The sequence below is a fragment of the Pipra filicauda genome, unplaced genomic scaffold, assembly GCF_003945595.2.
Source record: "Pipra filicauda isolate LSUMZ 115617 unplaced genomic scaffold, ASM394559v2 scaffold203_size1373443_pilon, whole genome shotgun sequence".
NCBI classification, from domain to species: Eukaryota; Metazoa; Chordata; class Aves; order Passeriformes; family Pipridae; genus Pipra; species Pipra filicauda.
The window spans coordinates 638,871-654,783 of record NW_024104314.1 but is presented as its reverse complement, the minus strand read 5'-3'; the positions used below and the strand labels follow the sequence as shown (position 1 = coordinate 654,783).

Genomic DNA, 15,913 nt, shown 5'->3' with positions numbered 1-15,913 from the left:
GAGCTGCTGGTCCCAGAGAACTGAGGCACGGGCGGGGTTTGCTCGAGGCAGAGCTGTTCCTGCACAGCCTATTTCTGTGACGATCACAGATGACTAAAGGATGAGTGAGAAATCTATATTCAAGGAGACAAAATATTTTGCTAAGCTCTACAAAGAGCTGGCTGTTTTGGACACATGTGTGGCTCTCAGCTTTCTAATACTGTGGACTCCTTTCTCAAGTTTCTCTGCCAAATTCAAGGGGATTCTCCAGTTTTAAACCATCCAGGAGGATGTGTGTGGAAAATGTGTTTATCAGCAAAGAGTTCAGCACAACCTAGTAAGGCTCTGATTCTGCCTGTGCTTCTTTTACATTGCTACAAGTCAGCAGAGTTATTCCCTAGTAAAGTCAAAGAAGAAATCCCTGGGATTTAAACCATGAGGGTTTTAGTTTTTTATTTTAAAAGCGGTTTATAGGAACAGGAGCAGGACTTGAAGAGACTTCTAAGCAAACCAGTGTTTATGTGAACAGATCACAGTTTTTACTGCCTGGAACTTGTTAAAAATATCACGTTTCCAAACAGATGTAGAAATGTGTAAGCAACAGTTGAAAAATAAAAATACAACTATCACTAAAGGTGCTCTTCAACATTAAAGCAAGTCCAGAAATGCAGGAAGCAACTATTAATTTACATGAAACCTGCATATGAAATCATTAGACAAAAATTAATGCTGTCTTCTTTTATGTTCATTGGCAGTTTGTTCTCCTCTACCTTGTTCAGTTCTGGCTGATTTCAGTGTTCTGCTGTACAGTTCAGCCAGCCCCTTTCTCCTCCATATGGGCTTCATTGAGATTCAGCTCAAGGCCAGGACTTCAGTTCAACACTTTTACATCCCAAAGCTTAGTCAGAAGTGAAGACTCCACATTAAAAAAATACAAAGGTTTAGCTCTAATACAGTACAAATAAATATTTGAGCTACTTGTTGTACTTCCACTCAGTGACTCACTGCTTTACAAACACTACTGGCACGACTGTCACAAAATAAACCACATGTTCTTGTGGGGCAGGTAGAAAAATATTTTCTTAGCCCTTTTACAGCAAAGTGGTGAACTTGAGCACAAAGGAGTGAAAGGCCTGGTTTCGGGGAGGGATTTGTCACTCGGTGTTTCCAAAGGTGCTGAGGATTTAGGATTTCAGATGTTCAGAGAGGCTTTACCAGCTGGCCCTGCACAGCTCACACATTGAGGAGATGAGACAAGGGATGGGTACAGAGGATTGAGGGGTACCAAGGGATACTGCTCAGTCCAAGTGGCCATTGTACTGAAGGGAATTTTACAGTGATCTCAGAGAGAGGAAAATGCAATAGTTTTGTAGAGATTTTCAAGGAACGTGCCCCAGGCTGAAATGACAGTTTGGTGAAAAAGAAGGCTCTGGGTTGGAAAACAAGACAAATGAACAACTAGACATAGTTACTCCAAGATCTGGGATGTGAGATAGCAATTTTTGGGAAAGAATCTCCAGTGGCAGTATGTGTTTTGTAGCTCCTGCATACAGGGAGACACATGGTCACTGCTCCAAGCCTGCCAGAGGTCAGGAAGTGTTTGGATGATACTCTCAGGCACATCGGGTGACTCTTGGGGAGGGTCCTGTGCATGGCCAGGAGCTGAACCTGATGACCCTTGTGGGTCCTACCCAGCTCAGCACATTCTGTGATAACTGTTTTTGAAGTGATTGTCATGGTTTTGGAACAGTATTCTCTAATTTAATGCTCCCACTAAAACCACCCAGTGCTCCCCCTCCAACTGGAGGCACAAAAGGCTCCGCCACATTCTGAGATGGAAGGAACCCATTCTCCCTGGAACAGACTGTTCTCACCCAAAAAACAAATCCCTTTGAGGGACACATCATGTTTCCCCATCTCTCTGCAGCACCCACCAAGTGCACCCAAGTCCTTGAGCAAAAACAGCCCCGCGGGTGGGTTTGCCTTTGCCTGAGGCAGGACTAATCCAAACTGTCTTCCCTGACACATTCCTCATATTTATCACAGGGACTTTATCCCCTCCTGTGGTAGGTGGAGGTCCTGACTGGGCAGGGACAGCTCTGTTGGTGGAGCCTTGGGTGTGCACTACTGACCAGGTGGCCTTGGCTAAATGTAGGTCCTGATGTTTGAAGTCCCACCATCCACTGCTTTCCATGTGGTTTTTAACAGTCCATTGTCCCGTTCAGCTTTCCCAGGGGCTGGTGCATGACAGGGAATGTGATCCACCCCCTCAGTGCTGTGCTCTCTGCCCAGGTGTCTGTGAGGCTGTTTTTGAAACGGGTCCCATGGTCCGACTCCGTTCTCTCTGAGGGCCACAGGACTTGCTTTCCCAGGCCCAGGATGGTGTTCCAGGCAGTGCCACGAGGCACACGATGCGTCTCCAGCTGTCCAGGGGGTGTTTCCACCATGGGCAGCACAGAGCCCTTTCCTTGGTGGTTTTGGGCAGTGGATGTAACCAACCTGCCAGGCCCCTCCCCAGCACTGACACAGAAGGGACAAGAAAATGCAGAACTCTGTCCATGTTCTGGTAGTGACTGGACAGGGATAAGGAGATGTCAGAAGCATAAATCACATACCCACTTCATACTCTCTATCCAGACTAGAATAGGTGGCAACTGGTTTGGAGCATCCATAGAGCAAAGGTAGTGACAGTCAAATTTGTGAATAATACCATGCAGGGAGAGGTTTAAAAAGGAAAGGGCTAAAAATAGATAACTTTGTACAATATAGAAGGCTGAGGGGTGATCCTTTGAGTAAAAAGCTGAAGTAGCAGTTTGTAAAGTAGTGGGATAATAAGAGAAGAAAACTCATGATACACAAAGCTTTCTTTCAGAATTCAGTAGAATTCTTCATTTTCTTGGTTACACAAATGAAGTTAATGTGGTGGCAGAATACACGAAAGAGCCAAAAAGAAAGGTAGAGCAGAAAAAAGGAATAAAGAAACTTGCTTTAGGCAACTATAATGGCATGACAGGAGCACAGGATTTTACAGCGAAGTATCCAGGATACCAGAGCAACATCACAGAAAAATGGCACAGAAAATTTCAAAAATTATCTGTGAAGGAGTAATTGTCAAAAAGGAGGAATAATACATCATTATCCCCTCCAAAATAGCATTTAGATGAGCAGGGTCAGTAGGCCAAGTTCTGGCCTCAATTATTGCATTGGTTTTCACTGCAGATTTAATTTGTGTTTGAGACCTGAATTCAGCCCAGTGTAAAACCAACTTGCTCCTGGTGCCTGGAAGGAACAAACTGTCTTATGGACAGTAGTGAAGGCAGCTATGAAAGCTGTCACTGTTCATCAGACAGATGTATCTTAAATCACTGGAGAGTGCAGCTGGTTGGAAATCTGCGTTTAACAAGTGGGGACAGTGCTCTGAACATGGACGTGGAAGGTGTAAAAGCACTGATTTAACCTGAGGGTGCTTTGGAGGAAAGAGCTGGGCTCTGGGAGCAGCCCCTTTGCTCACAGGGTGGGAGGCACCGACACTGTGCCTGTCCCAGTGTGTGCAGTGAGCCAGGCTGGCTACACCAACCCACCAACCATGGGGCACCTCTGCCCACGCTGCTGTGACACTCCCTGGCCACGGCACCAGCCCCTGGCAGGGGCTCCCTGCAGTGGAGGAGACAACCTTGTGCTGTCCTCAGGCCCTGTGACCTCCTGAAAGCTGACTTTGGCACAGGTGGGCCCCATTCCTTGGTCTCAGTGAGTCCTTGTCAGCCCTGGTCATTCCCACAAGCTGAGGACGTGTTAACTGATGTGTTCCTTCAGCTCATCATTGTTCCTCATGATAAGGTTTCAGCCAAGTGTTGGCAGGACTTCCAGCTGTAGGGGTTGCTATCAACTGGAATCCATTCAGGGAGGTCCTAAGGAACAACCCTGGGGTTTCTGTGGTGGAGAGGGACAGATCTTGTCGTCCTCCTCCAAACACCTGCCAGGTCACTGCCAGGGTTCCTCTGGAGGCACGTGCACATCTCCATGCTGTGGGCACCTCCTCTTTCTGTTCAGAGATGAGGCAGAGCTGTCAAGAGCCAGGGTGAGACTGGAACCCTGACGAAGCTGAGGAACCATTTAGAAATGTCTGTGCTCGAAGCAGCATTGAATATGTAAGTAGTGAATATATTACTGAGGGAATTTTCCATGTATTTGTTAGTCAGATTCCCAACTTGGCGGTTGTGTTAATACCTCAGCTGCTCCTGGATGCATTTGCAGCAATGATGTGGCAAAGGGCTTTGTTCCACGTCCCTCTGTAGAGTGGGGCACTATATTTTTATAAAGGTAGGGTTTCTGAGATTTATTCCCTACATTTGTCTCCCTGGGATTAGGGTGGTGTATGCTCTTTCCGTGGCACTGTGCCAGTCCCAAACTGGAGCTGTGGAAGGCTGCAGCTGTCTGCTTGTTATTAACTGAGGGTTAGTGCAGGGACCGACACACGTTGGTGCTCCAACACCCAAACTGTTTTCCAGATACTTCATGAATGAAAGTTTAAATTCCCACTTTAGGATAACAAACCTCTGAGTCACATTCAGTCCTAAGATCCCACTTGCAAATGGTTTATGAACTTACAGAAAGGAGTTTTAACTCCTAGGACTCTTACAAATCTCACACCCAATTAAACTAATTCTAATGAGTCAATAATAATCTTCTGCTGTCCTCACTGTCATCCCCAGCACTAACCATACATGTAGTCAAATGCTGGGACAGACATCCAGAGAGGCTGTGGAATATCCACCCTTGGAGATATTCACAACTTGACTCAACAAGACCCTGACTAAACTGATTAAGTTGGTGCTGCCTTAAGCAAAGGGTTGGATCAGATGATCTTCAAAGTCCATTCCAAACTACATTATTCTATGATTCTAAAATACATTTTGCCTAAAATATTTACTAATAATTTATTAATTCTTTATTAATTCTTTTCCCCTTGGAAAAGCAGCTCCATTTGGAAAACTGAGTTCTATGCAATCTGTGGAAGTGGGTGTGTGAATTGACTCAATGGAGCTGGGTTTGGATCCACCAGGCAGCTGGAAGGCAGCTTCTCATGAGCAGCTCTGAACTTCCAACTTTCTCTGACCTGGTGCCATCAGAGTTTGTTCCCCTTCAGGTCACACAGCCAGACCCATCTACTCTCTGAGATGTACAAAGGAGAGATGGGTTGGAGGACCAAGGTCAGCTGCTCACAAGGTTAAAAAGGTTTTCTTAGTCATTAAATAGACATTTTTTAATACTGAGATCCATTGTGAAGTCATTATTCAGTGTATTTTCAGTGTTTGGTATAAGCAGAACCAGGGATGTGCTAAGCTGGGGTGTGAACACACGACATGCTCCATGTCACAGCTGGATGTTTGCTCTTCATCCAGCAGGAAGGAATTGAAGACAGGGATAAGAAGGCTAAGTTATCATACATTAGCCACAAAGACAGGAGGAAATATGCTAATAAAAATATCCTTGTGGTTCCTGTCCCTATCCTGGAAGTAGGATGGGATGCTTAGATGGGGCTTCAAAGTCTGAGTTTGTGTTTCTGGTCCTCCTCACTACTCAGCCCTTCTCTTCATTTTTATGTGCCTTACTCAAAAAACACCCTCTCGGTGATTTCAGACCTGGTGCTGAAAATGGGAAAGATGCATTGAAATAATCTGTATGTACAGCAATCTACAAAATGAAAAGATGAAGCCACTGTTTTTGAAGCCTAGTGAGCAATAAAAACCAGGAAAAAATCCCAAGATTAACTCGTGCTTTCTATCTGCATTTAGCACTGGCTCTTGCTGCTGGTTCTCTCCCATAATTTGGGAGTAGATTATTCAGTGTAATGTCCTGAAAAGACCAAGAGGTTCCCAGCATACCTTAGAGGGGTAAGAGACTCATAAAATGAATATATGGGAAATCCACCTGGATTAAATGGCTCTGGAATAACAGAAGGAATTTCTGATCAACCTTCAAGTGTTCTTTTTCTCCAAAGAGCAGTTGTGTACAAAGGCACTCATAGAAAAAATATTGCAGAAATACAGAGTAACACCCATGATGGAGGAGTGTTGTATTCTTACAACTGCAGCAAAAATACTGGTAAATATTGGAGAAGTATTGCTTTTATTATGCTTGTCAGCTGTGGTCTAATGAAGGAACATAAACCTCACCCTTTTGGAATATTCTGAGGGATAATAATTAATATAATGTATCTAGAACACAATTAAACTTGTTTCTAGATAATAACAATAACAACAACAACAACAACAATAATAATAAAGGATTTTATGTTTTGAAGATTTCAAGATGGTTAATTCCAAGGAAACAAGAAACTTCAGGTGGACATGGAAGGAGAATTTAAACAAACTGACAGTTTGTCTTCAGAGGATCTCCCTGCAGAGTATGTATTTACCCAATTACCCCTCTGAAATGTTATTTTCCTAGTTACAAAGCACCATGTAAACCTATCCCCCCCCATGGATCCTAATGATCCTGGCTATTATTCAGCAGCATAACAGGTGGAGCTCAGAGCAGCGAGCCCTTCCCTTTGAGATGCAGCGTGTCATCATGTCTGACTTGTTCTTGAAATTAAATGGTCAGAATATGTTAATCACAACATCCAGGACAGAGTGTCTGTCAGACAAGTGCTAATGATTGCTCAGAGTGCCCCAAAGACAGAGATGTTGGCTTTGCTGGCTAAAAACTCGCTGTTACTCTGGAGCAGACCTTGCCCTTGGCTGCTGATGTCCCAGGCTGGGCAGAACATGCCCCAAATGCTCCGGGATCTTCACAGCTCTTGCCTTGGTGATTCCATTAATGCAACAATTATAGTCGGGTGTTAAAAGGCAGGTTTGCTCCTGTGAATTACTTCTGAAGGGAACTGAAGATGTTTTACAATATAAGCATAAATGCCAGGGAGATGACACGGGGAAAATGGATGGAATGGTCTCCAGTTTCTCTCTAAATGGCTGGAAAGAGTCTTCTGAAGGTGACAGTGAGGAAGGGCAGAGTGTCTGAATCACCTGGACATCTCCTACATTTTGTTGGAAATGTTCCTTACTCAGATGAGCACTCTGAGGTGTGTAATAAATTCCTCTGATGGTCATAGAATATAAAATAATTTTTATTCAAGATAATCAGAATGTCTGATATCTTTTGACTGTCAGTTGTTCTGGTGATGTACTTTCTCATGTTTTAGACCTTTCATAATCCCAGACATATCAACAATGGACAGTCCTGTCCAAGTTAATCAATAACCCACTTCAATTTTTTGTAAGGAGCAGAATTGCAATTTATCTTCAACAAAAAAAAATCGACCTCAGGGTTGTTTGTTTTTTTTTTAATGGTAGATATTTAGAGAGCAAAGATATTTTTCAGGCTCTCTTTACCCCACAGTCTGTATTTTAGGATTTTGGTTCTTTTCCTTCTCTAATGCCTGTCTAGTTACAGACTCCTAAGTCAGCAACATGAAATCTAATTATGTAAGTAATTGTGGGCATTGTGCAATGAAGGGCATCCTGTGATAATCTAAATATGCTGTGTGTACAGTGAAAAACCCTATAATTCTAAAGAAAGAGTCTGAAATTGCTTGTTATTTGTAACAGCATAAAGTACTGAACATTTCTGCTCCATTAGAGTGATATGCACTTTATAGTTTCTTCACACACTGGAACTCATTCTCCAGCAGTTGGTCACCAGGCCTTTCTCCAAACTATAGATTTTTAACCAGTGTTTAACATAAAAAGCTGATAATATCCTGTTTGTCAGATGTTCTGAAAATAATGGGGAAGCAGACTCTGCATGTTTGAGCAGGACGTTTCCAGCATTTCAGGTGTCTGGTACAGTCGAAACATGAAAACCACAAAACTATTAAATAATAGTGGCCTTCCTGAGTGAATGACATGTGATAGCACAAACTTTTTTCCAATGTCATCAAGGTTTTCCCTTTTTTTTGGCAATTGTTTATTCAGTGGCTATAAAACTTTGGGGATGCAGTGTCTCGATAACATTAAAAACCAAATAAGCACAGGATACAGATCTAGAATAAGTTGGCATCCCAGGGCACTGAAGAAGTACTAATATCACTTCTGTTTAAGAGGAACCCGTTTCCTTTTCATTATGAGGGGGCAGACTTGCTTATTTGTGTGCCATGACACTATTTACAGGCTCAGAGAGCCCCAGATTTGAGGCCAGAAGGGACAATTCCACCCCAGATCCCCATCTCGGGTCACACAGGAACGTCCTTCATTCAGCAGTTCTGCACCAGGTCCCAAATCCCGATTCACTGAAACCACACGATGAGAAAATCATTGCATCTTAATTTGAAGTGATTCACAGAAAGTACAGCACTGCTGGGAGTGAATCAAAGTCCTATAAATAAAATGCTGTAACCTTAATGTAAAAAGTGCATCCTGACTCTAATTTGTGATGGCAAAACTTCCAGCCACTGGTGCCTTTTATATCTTTTAATTAGTTTCATTTTCCAAACCTTAAATCCTGCAGTGGTTTGCAGCTCCATGAACAGATGGCCTCTGTGTTTCTTTACATTTGCTAAGATTTGGGAGCTAATGGGGTGGCTCTGTCTAAGATTTTGTAGCTGCTTTGGAGCCGTATTCTAAAACTTCACCCTAAGTGTTACTGTTCACCACTTGTGTTTAAAGTTCTAATTCATGTTATTTCATACAATTTTGAGGGAGAACATTTTTATGAAGTGTGGGACTATAATAACTGCCTTCACCAGATCGATACAAGTCACTTCTTTGTTTTATTGTTTAGAAAAACAGTGCACCTCCTTTTAAAAAAGCCCAATTTTGACTAAAGAAAACGGACAAATTAAATGCAAGGAAGATGTGCAGTGTTCAGTTCTGTGCCCCACTTTTATTCCTGCTATGCAAAAAATTTATTACTTATTGTCTTAAAGCTGTACCCATGTGTTCAGTCACGTGGCCAAAGACAGCAGTTTTCCCTGTGCTATACTGGATCATTTTAAACAACTGTATAATTACCCACATCTGTCTACAAACTGCTTTACATCCACATGGATCTGGACCCTTTTGGAAACAGGACAACAACAGCCTCATTTGTCTGCAAAAGAATCAAATGCTAAATATTTAACTGAATTTATTTAGAGTCATAATACCACCTAAGTGCAAAACCTTAAAAAGAAGTCTCTATGACAGTTGCACATGCTGTAAAAATTTAAAAATTTATCTTCCAAAAAAACCTAAAAAATTCAGTGTTTGGGTTTTTTAAACCCCCGTGTCATGAATTAAAAAAATACCAATCAAACAAATTGAAACAGAACACTTTAGGAATGTTCTGAAAGCAGGCACATAAAGCATCACTAAAGTGTAAGGAAAGAGTTTAAATACTTTGAGTTAGTGGTTTATTTATTGTTTATATTGTGTATTGTTTATATACTGAGGGAAGTAAGCAACACTTCTGTGCCCCTTGTAGCACTTTTGTGGCCTAGATGAGAGTTCCAAAATACAAACTGAGTTAATTTTGAGACCAGGTTTTCTGTGGAGTCAGCTATGGACAACCTGTCTTAGTAGAAGTCACAAAGCCAAATGCCACTGGTATGTTCTGATATGTTATTCAGACAGTGTATACTCATAGCTGTGCACAACCAAAGCTCTCCAGCACTGCAACGAGCAAGGTCAACTTGGTTAGGTGAAGCTCTGTTTTTTAAATTACTCTTAAAAAAAAAATGTAGCCCTAGGGCTTTTAATTTTCCTGGTATATCTACCATATTTCTCAGCATTTGCTATTAAAGCACACTAAAATAGTTTTATAAAAGCAATTTTTTTAGTTTGAGTGTTCCAAAGTAGACTGTCCAAGAATAGATAACTTAGAATACATGTCCATTAATAAAATTGTAATGTAGCCAGAAAACAGCTGTGATAGTACTTTTAAAAGAAAATATACCACTTCATCACCCTGCTTTGCCAAAAGTGAGATAAATGGTGCTGCAATGAGTTTTTCCCTTTGAAGGTCAGTGTCCATGCTGCACATGAAACGAATCCCTGCCATTCCTGCTTCACGAGAACAATATTAACATTCATGAACATTTCAGCTTAAAGCATGTGATGAGTTTGGTTAAGAAGAATGATGCCAACTCCTCATCTTCTCTGGGTCCTTATTTCATGAAGCAAATCAGTTTGTTCCTCTGTGAGGAAGGACCTCCTGGAGCTGGGTGAGTGTCTGTGGCCATGGTGACCTGTGGCAGTGGAAGCCCTTTGCAGGACAATGTCTGACCAACCTGATGCTGAAAAACAGCTGCTAAAGCGGGTGAGCTGCTTACCCTGGGCTTGCTGATGCTGCTGAAATTGGTGCAGCACAGAACTGGTGCAGTTTTTCAGAGCTCTGCAGTGTGTACAAGGCTCAAAGGTCAGCTCGAGAGCGCTGCTTTGCAGGACTGAGAACACCAAAGAAACTTTCAGTCCTATATAGGATTTATTAAGCTCATTAAAATAACACCCAGTCCTAAATGAGCCACGGCTTTGCTTAGTCTGTGTTGTGGCTCTTGAAACTCGGGTGTGATTCCCTCACACAATAGCAGTGAGAAGCCACAGATCAGAAGCAGCTGCCCCCGTGTCTGCAGAGGGGAACGTGCTCCCAACAGGCAGCAGTTTCTGTCCCACTCCAGCTACCCGTTTGTCTCTGTTTGAGTCAGAGGCTCAAGGAACCTTCTCAGAAATGGAGCTACAGACTAGTCACTTTAAAAGAAAAATCCCCTCAAAACTGACTGGAAACCAGCCTTGGTTCATCCTGTGCCTCCCTCAGTTAGGCTGTATCTGCCACTGCAAAGCCCTGTTGCGCTGCTGTATAATCAGAGGGGGAATGAAAAGATAGGTCTTGCTATCAGTTCTGTGAGATCTGAGGCTTATCACACAGTTCCTCTGCTAACCCTCAGGCTTACTACTCAAGTACTTTCCAAATCTTGAGCAAGTGATATATCAAATACTAAATATCTGTCGGCAATCCCCAGATATCCCCTCGATGCCAGGGAAAGTGTATGTATTTAAATGCACATCCCAAACATACCCTGGTGATTCTCGGTACTAAACAACATCCTCTGTGTCTCACCCACCACTTGGAAAGATCAACTGCCATTACACTGCAACTTTTAAGATGCTTGTCATGTTGGAATGGCTGCCTTTTGGTGGTAACAGGGGCAACAGCAGCTGGACGTGAAGTAAAAAAGATGTTTAGAAAAAGTTCTGTTAAAGCTGTTCTGAGCTGCACAAAATCCTAGAATTAATAAGGGAATCTAGACATTTTACAGAAGTGTTATATTAAGGCAGAACTTAGTTAAGTTACCTAAAGGGATTCTGCCTTGTGGCTTGGGTATAAAAAAGCATTAAAAAATACTGTCCTTGGTTTATCACCTGTCCTTTGGACACATATCTTGACTGTAAAAAAATCAAGGGTTGTGTAAATTAAGATATACCAGCGATGCCGAGTGCATATCCAAAATAAAAGAGTACTTTACATATCCTGATCAATCAGAAAGCAAGACTTTTTTCCCCTGTATACTAAATAGGCTATAAGAATAGCAGGTAATAGCAGGGGAGGAAAACTGCATCATTCATGGTACAAATTGAAGGTTCAGTTCACATTAAAAGGAGACTTGCCTCTGTCTTGTAGGCAGAGCAGGTTGTCAGTGGTGTTTGACATGAGTGGATGAAGCACAAAAAATCGCAGCAGCACCGCTGCAGAACAATTCAAATCACAGCCCCCAGCAGCCTGTCAGTAAATGGTCACCCTGTGCTCACTGCAACACCTGACACTGCTGCTGGATCAGTGGCACTCACTGGAAATGCTCTAAGTGGTCTCATGCCAGGAAGCCAAAGCACAGGATCATCAAACAAAGCAGGAAAAAGATCCATCATCCTTTGTGGTGCTCATGACAGAGCTGGGGACAAGCCATTCCACTGGGAGAAAGAACAGTCCTCCATCAGTTCCTTGTGCTTCCCGAGGCAGCAAGAGGCAGTTCACGGGAGCTGACGGACCACGAGTGGCAGTCCCTGTGTTGAGTCCCACTGTTCTTCCAGGAAAGTGCAACGAAGGATCGACGAGAACAATGAGAACAGGAATCCAAAAAAACAAAGGGTGTCTTCCTTGGAGCTTGGAATTGTTATTGTCTTGATCCACTTGATAAATCCATACAACACACTGTTTGCATAGGCTGCAGTCAGCAGGGAGACATGACAAGGCCACCCTGGCACTCCTGCTTTAATTTGTCATCTCATGCGAGTGCACGGGAAAGGCACTGGGAATCATTTGCTGCTGGTGAAAAGGGGGGGATGAGTCTCCTTCCAGTGGCCTCCAAATGGTCTTTGCTGAGTGAGAACAAGGAGGGAGCAGAGCTCTCTGATCCTCCTTAGCTCTGTCAGGCCACACAGGCAGCCCGCTCGCTGTGCATTCTGAGGGTGTATTTACACTTCAGCTCCCCTAAAAGCACCAACACATCACTGTTATGTACAAAACACTGCAGCAGGTCCTGAACCACAGCAAAGTCAGAGGAAGGAGCTGATCCAAATCCCCCAGGCTCTGAAGACATTGCTCAGCCCTGTGATGCTCAACAGTTTTGCTCCGAGAGACCCACGATTCCCACAGTTAACTGATGATCACAGTTCTTGACACCAAATAAATGCAGCATTGAGAAGGCCATAAAAGCTGGCCAAGGGCTTCCCCCTTTTTATTTTCTTAAGAAACATGAGTTTTTCTGTGGGTACATAAATGTAGTTTCCCCCTCTAATTCCTAATACTTAACATGGGATCCAAAGTTTCCATCCTCCTCCCTGCATAGATTTTGATATGTCAGTCATATTCCTATTGAATTTGAAGCTTTGCTGTTATATTGTACCACTGATGAACTTAAAAGTTTGCTTCTTCCTCTGCTGAGGTAGAGAAAAGCTCAATCACTTCTCATCAAAGAAGGTCTTCTCGTGCTGTGTCACCCAAATTCCCACATTCCCCTTTCACTGCACTCTGCTATTCCTCCCTTACATTAATCACCAAAACACTTTGCAGTTTGTCTCACAACACATTTACAAGCCCTGCAAGCGTTACTCTGCGTTTTCCTTCTAGTGAACCACACTTGTGTTTCTCCAGCACCTTTCCTGTCACATTTCCTGGGCTGAAACACCTGAAACCTGTCACAAAAAAATTCTAGAAGACAAATACATCAGGTTTATTAATATGATTTCATATTTTGCAAAACAGTCCCTTCGCCAAAAAGGGAAATGATTTAATGCTTTCAAAAACATTATCAGAGCAAATTTCAACTGCATAATGTTTAAAGGGAAGTCCATTAGTATAGTCAAATAAATTTTACAAAGTAGTCTTTTAAAAAATTACGTATTATCACACTTTATTTTTTAAGATCTCTCTTATTACTAGGAAAAATAAGATACATGAGCAACACTCTCCTTTGTTTCAGTGACTGCCAAGTGATGCTACAAAAAAGTTCATTGTGTGAAAGAATTTGACAGGTTGAGTTGGTCAGTTAGAAATTAGACTGTTTATATTTTGGTATATTGGTAATCACCATTTCTGGAAAAAAAATTCAACCCAATAGAAGAACAAGGTGATGGGTTTGTTCATAGTTAGTGGCTTTTTGATGTCTATTCAAGTAAGGCAGACTGACAAACCTGTACAGCCTGTGAAGACCAGCTGAAGCCATAAATAAGGGAAAGTTGTGGATAAACTCCTTTAGATGCTGAAATGCTTTTCTCATAGAAGAAAGCTGGTTTTATTAATCAGAAACTTCTTATTCCATTAATGTAACTTTCCAGTAACGCTGACTCGATCATTTGCCTCGTTCCATGCATTTACTGGAATATTTTCTAGTTTATCCTCTGTTTTCATTACATATGTTTGATTTATTGTTACTTCATCATCTCCTCCCTCCTTCTACTCTTTTCTGCTTCTTCCACCTGTTGCATTTTGTCGAGTCTGGAACAGGCTGCCCAGGGCAGTGGTGGAATCACCATCCCTGGAAGTGTTCAAAAGGTGTGTGGGTGTGGCACTTGGGGACGTGGGTTAGGGGTGAACACGGTGGTGCTGGTTCATGGCTGGACTTGATGACCTTAAAAGTCTTTTCCAACCTTAATGATTCCATGATTCTAAATCTGGACTGTGAGGGCTCTAAACCAGAAGCTGACGTTTTTCTGTATCAGAAACAGAACCCACTACTCTGATGAGTCCTTTGCTTTGCAAAGATATTAATTGACAAGGATTAGGAATTAGAACACCAGAATACAACTTGCAAGGCAAGTGTTTGTGATCTCTGCAGACCGTATCAACACCTCAGTCAATAACTGTGTTTGTTTAATGACTGTGGTAAGTACAAAACTAAGAACTGCCATACGAGGTCAGACTAAAGGTCCACTTAGCTCAACGTGTTGTATATTCTATAGAAATTAGTACTGGGTGCTCAGGAAACAGCATCTGTAGAGTAAGTACTGCCCTTGCTCTGCTCTTCCAGCTTCTGTGATCAGCAGTTTAAAGATTGGTTTGTGCTGAAAGACGTCCTGAAAAGTGTAAAGGGATCAGTCCTCCTGTTTTACCATTCTTTGAAACCATTTACAGTTCTGATTTCTACAACATCCCATGGCAATGAATTCCAAAATTTAAATACTGTGGAGTACTCCCTTTGTGTCGGTCCCCTCATCATTTCCTTGGCCTTGGATCTTCTCTTGTGCAATAAGAAATAGCATAATAATGAAACATTCCCCATTTGTCTTTTCCATACCATTCCTACCTCCCTCAATCACTTCTTTTCCCATCCAGAAAGTTGTCCCAAGGTACCTTCACTGACAGCCACTCCTCCTGTGAACACCCTGATGGCCCTTCTCTGCATTCCTGCAGTTCTGTGTTCTTGCAGTGGGGACAGCACTGCCCAGGTGGAAGCACAATATTCCCCAGGGACAGGAGGTTGATCATCATCTCTTTCATTCTCAAATACTTCCTTACTAACACCTAAACTTGTGCTTGCCTGAGGTTTTGCTCTGACAAGCTGTAGTCTGGTCCCATGGACCAGACACCCCCCAGGAGCTGGAACCCCTTTTCTGGTTCAGTGTCATGGGGAGGGAGTTTGGTCACTGCTCTCCAAGACAGTGCTGGGATGCAAACAGAGGTGTGGTGACTGGGGATCACAGGGAGATTCACTTCAAAAGCATGCACCTGATCCAAATTAAAACACTAATGTGGACACACCCAGAAACTTTCCACAATGATTCCAAGATTTCTCCAGAATAGTAACAGATTCTTCAGGGCTCATTTTTATGCATGTTTAATCAGGATTATTTTTCCTTTGATCATTAGCTTGCATTTATAAACACTGAATTTCAGCTGCTGTCACCCAGCTCTTCATTGTCAACCTTTGTCTTGACAATTATAATGATAATCTATGAATTGTCAAGAGTAATAGTGATTATTTTCAAACAACTGATGATTCTGTTGTACAACACGGGCCCTAATACTGATATTTGGAAACTTTGTTCATAGACACCCTCTCTGTGAACCAGGTAAGAGATGACCAACTCTTCTGGACCACACCCTGGTGTCATTAACCAACTGCTCCTGTGGGGTTTTACAATAAGGTTTTTGGAAAAAACACACCAGCCAGAGCCATTCTTATGTAGACATTGACCAAGAGTTCTTCCTTTCAAAATGTTAACTCCTGTACAAACAAGACACACGTTCCCATGAATCTGCTGATTCCATTTCTTCTGGGAGGTGCAATGGATCTCAGACTTACTGCTGTGATGAGCACATTGAAGTGATTATTTTACTATAAGATGATTTCACAAAACTCCCCCAAAATATAAATAAATGCAGTGAAGAGCCTTATGGAAAAAAATATCCTCACTGTTCCTGTTTCGCTCCTCTTAAAGAACAGGCTGCAATTTTCGGGGGT

At 42.4% G+C, this 15,913-nt stretch overlaps 1 protein-coding gene and 1 long non-coding RNA gene across 4 annotated transcripts in view; one reads left to right on the top strand and one right to left on the bottom strand.

The window, feature by feature from the left end:
- The window catches only part of CDYL2 (chromodomain Y like 2), a 58,467-nt gene that overhangs the window by 34,745 nt on the left and 7,809 nt on the right, over positions 1 to 15,913 (bottom strand). The window lies entirely within an intron of this gene.
- Positions 1 to 15,913, top strand: part of LOC113990063 — a 92,082-nt gene that overhangs the window by 70,463 nt on the left and 5,706 nt on the right. The window contains exon 4 of one of the 3 annotated variants that reach the window (XR_005563371.1): positions 6,284 to 6,385. The exons of 1 other annotated variant lie outside the window; for it this stretch is intronic. This is a non-coding gene — a long non-coding RNA (uncharacterized LOC113990063). Of the gene's footprint in view, positions 1 to 734; positions 966 to 6,283; positions 6,386 to 15,913 lie in introns of those variants that run through there. One more of the 3 variants, XR_003541499.2, reaches the window with a different exon arrangement.